Source organism: Arachis ipaensis, chromosome B10, assembly GCF_059453495.1.
Source record: "Arachis ipaensis isolate K30076 ecotype BB chromosome B10, ASM5945349v1, whole genome shotgun sequence".
Lineage (NCBI taxonomy): Eukaryota > Viridiplantae > Streptophyta > Magnoliopsida > Fabales > Fabaceae > Arachis > Arachis ipaensis.
In genome coordinates, this window is record NC_142435.1 from 28271930 (window position 1) to 28276068 (window position 4139).

Below are 4139 nucleotides of genomic sequence, written 5' to 3' on the forward strand. Positions count from 1 at the left end.
CAAGTGGGCCCCGAAAGTGAATTTATGCATCAATTACTTACTTCTGTAAACCCTAGTAGCTAGTTTAGTATAAATAGGACTTTTTACTATTGTATTTACATCTTTTGATCATCTTGGGACATCTAGTTCTTAGATCATGGGGGCTGGCCATTCGGCCATGCCTGAACCTTCATCACTTATGTATTTTCAACGGTAGAGTTTCTACACACCATAGATTAAGGTGTGGAGCTCTGCCGTTCCTCATGAATTAATGCAAAGTACTACTGTTCTTTATTCAATTCAACTTATTCCGCTTCTAAGATATTCATTCGCACTTCAACATGAATGTGATGAACGTGACAATCATCATCATTCCCTATGAACGCGTGCCTGACAACCACTTCCGTTCTACCTTAGATTGAATGAGTATCTCTTGGATCTCTTAATCAGAATCTTCGTGGTATAAGCTAGATTGATGGCGGCATTCATGAGAATCAGGAAAGTCTAAACCTTGTCTGTGGTATTCCGAGTAGGATTAAAGGATTGAATGACTGTGATGAACTTCAAACTCGCGAGTGCTGGGCGTAGTGACAGACGCAAAAGGATAGTAAATCCTATTCCAGTATGATCGAGAACCTCCAAATGATTAGCCATGCAGTGACAGCGCATCGGACCATTTTCACAGAGAGGATGGGATGTAGCCATTGACAGCGGTGATGCCTCCAGATGATTAGCCATGCAGTGACAGCGCATCGGACCATTTTCACAGAGAGGATGAGATGTAGCCATTGACAACGGTGATGTCCTTACATAAAGCTAGCCATGGAAAGGAGTAAGACTGGTTGGATGAAGACAGCGGGAAAGCAGAGATTCAGAGGAACAAAAGCATCTCTATACGCTTATCTGAAATTCTCACCTATGAATTACATAAGTATTTCTATCTTTATTTTCTGTTTATTTATTATTATTATTCGAAAACTCCATAACCATTTGATATCCTCCTGACTGAGATTTACAAGGTGACCATAGCTTGCTTCAAGCCGACAATCTCCATGGGATCGACCCTTACTCACGTAAGGTTTTATTACTTGGACGACCCAGTGCACTTGCTGGTTAGTTATGCGAAGTTGTGAAGTTATGCTTGGACCATGGTATTGTGCACCAGTTTGTTGGCGCCATTACCAAGGGAGAGAACGAACAACAAATTTTACAATCTCAGAGTAACAATTTCGCATACCAAGTTTTTGGCGCCGTTGCCGGGGATTGTTCGAGTTTGGACAACTGACGGTTCATCTTGTTGCTCAGATTAGGTAATTTTCTTTTTGTTTTATTTTCAAAAATTTTTCAAAAAAAAATTCTCCTTTATTTTCGAAAAAAAATAAAATAAAAATTCTTTTCAAAATTTTTATTATGTTCTTCAGAATTTTTAAGAATGAGTTCTAGTGTTTCATGAAGCATGTTGAAGCCTGGCTGGCTGTAAAGCCATGTCTAAATTTATTTGGACTGGGGCTTCCAACCTAACATTATCAAGAGCAAGCCAGTTGTTGCTAATCCACCTGCTGCTGTTCCATCCACCTGATTTATATCCTAAAGCTGACTGGCTATTAAGCCATGTCCAACCCTTTGATTGGAGCTTTCGGGTAATATTGAAAGATTCCTGGAATTCTTCTTAAAAATTTTGGAATCCTTATTTTTCTTTTTCAAATAATTTTCGAAAAATCCAAAAAAAAATAGAAAATCATAAAATCAAAAATATTGTGTTTTTGGTATGAGTCTTGTGTCAATTGCATGTTTTAAATTTTGCATAAAATTTTCGAAAAAAATCATGCATTCATGGTGTTCTTCATAATCTTCAAGTTGTTCTTGGTAAATCTTCTTGTTTGATTTTGATGTTTTCTTGTTTTGTGCCTTTTCTTGTTTTTCATGTGCATTTTTGCATTCATAGTGTCCGAACATGAAAGATTTCTAAGTTTGGTGTCTTGCATGTTTTCTTTGCATATAAAAATTTTCAAAAATATGTTCTTGATGTTCATCACGATCTTCAAAGTGTTCTTGGTGTTCATCTTGACATTCATAGCATTCTTGCATGCATTCATTGTTTTGATCCAAAATTTTCATGCATTGCATCATTTTCATATTTTTCTCTCTCATCATTAAAAATTCAAAAATAAAAAAAAATATCTTCCCCTTTTCTCTCATAAATTTCGAAAATTTGGATTGACTTTTTCAAAAATTTTTAAAATCTAGTTGTTTTTATGAGTCAAATCAAATTTTCAATTTAAAAATCTTATCTTTTTCAAAAATCAAATCTTTTTCATTTTTCTTAATTTTACCTCATAATTTTCGAAAATATCATCAACAATTAATGTTTTGATTCAAAAATTTCAAGTTTGTTACTTACTTGTTAAGAAAGATTCAAACTTTAAGTTCTAGAATCATATCTTGTGATTTCTTGTGAATCAAGTCATTAATTGTGATTTTAAAAATCAAATCTTTTTCAAAACTAATTTCAATCATATCTTTTCAAAAATATCTTTTTATCTTATCTTTTTCAAAATCATATCTTTTCATAACATATCTTTTTCAAAAATTTGATTTTAAAATATCTTTTCTAACTTCTTATCTTCTTATCTTTTCAAAATTGATTTTCAAATTTGTTTCAACTAACTAACTAACTTTTTGTTTGTTTTTTATCTTTTTCAAAACTACCTTACTAACTCTCTCTCTCTAATTTTCGAAAATCTCTTCCCTCTTTTTCAAAAATTCTTTTTAATTAACTAATTGTTTCAAATTTTGATTTTAATTTTCGAAAATCACTAACCAATTTTTCAAAAATTATTTTCGAAAATCCTCTCACCTCTCATCTTCTTCTATTTATTTATTCATTTACTAACATCTCTTCCTCACTCACCAAAAATCCGAACCCCTCTCTCTCTTTGAGTTCAGATTTACTCTTCTTTTCTTCCACTCACCTAAGGGAACCTCTATACCTGGGCAAAAAGGATCCCTATTATTATTTTTTCTATTCCCTCCTTTTTCATATGAGCAGGAGCAAGGACAAGAACATTCTTGTTGAAGCAGATCCAGAACCTGAAAGGACTCTGAAGAGGAAACTAAGAGAAGCTAAATTACAACAATCCAGCAAGCACCTTTCAGAAATTTTCGAACAGGAAGAGGAGATGGCAGCCGAAAATAATAATAATGCAAGGAGGATGCTTGGTGACTTCACTGCACCTAATTCCAATTTACATGGAAGAAGCATCTCCATCCCTGCCATTGGAGCAAACAACTTTGAGCTTAAACCTCAATTAGTTTCTCTGATGCAACAAAACTGCAAGTTTCATGGACTTCCATCTGAAGATCCTTTTCAGTTCTTAACTGAATTCTTGCAAATATGTGATACTGTTAAGACTAATGGAGTAGATCCTAAAGTCTACAGGCTCATGCTTTTCCTTTTACTGTGAGAGACAGAGCTAGAATATGGTTGGACTCTCAACCTAAGGATAGCCTGAACTCTTGGGATAAGCTGGTCAAGGCTTTCTTAGCCAAGTTCTTTCCTCCCCAAAAGCTGAGTAAGCTTAGAGTGGATGTTCAAACCTTCAGACAGAAAGAAGGTGAATCCCTCTATGAAGCTTGGGAGAGATACAAGGAACTGACCAAAAAGTGTCCTTCTGACATGCTTTCAGAATGGACCATCCTGGATATATTCTATGATGGTCTGTCTGAATTAGCTAAGATGTCATTGGATACTTCTGCAGGTGGATCCATTCACCTAAAGAAAACGCCTGCAGAAGCTCAAGAACTCATTGACATGGTTGCTAACAACCAGTTTATGTACACTTCTGAGAGGAATCCTGTGAGTAATGGGATGCCTCAGAAGAAGGGAGTTCTTGAAATTGATACTCTGAATGCCATATTGGCTCAGAATAAAATATTGACTCAGCAAGTCAATATGATTTCTTAGAGTCTGAATGGAATGCAAGCTGCATCCAACAGTACTCAAGAGGCATCTTCTGAAGAAGAAGCTTATGATCCTGAGAACCCTGCAATAGCAGAGGTAAATTATATGGGTGAACCTTATGGGAACACCTATAACCCCTCATGGAGAAATCACCCAAATTTCTCATGGAAGGATCAACAAAAGCCTCAACAAGGCTTTA

General features: G+C 35.3%; 1 non-coding gene across 1 annotated transcript; it reads right to left on the bottom strand.

The window, feature by feature from the left end:
- Nucleotides 1-3553: 3553 nt before the first annotated feature.
- Nucleotides 3554-3661, bottom strand: LOC148579510 (small nucleolar RNA R71). The gene has a single exon (XR_015899383.1). It is a non-coding gene; the product is annotated as a small nucleolar RNA R71 (small nucleolar RNA).
- Nucleotides 3662-4139: the final 478 nt, after the last annotated feature.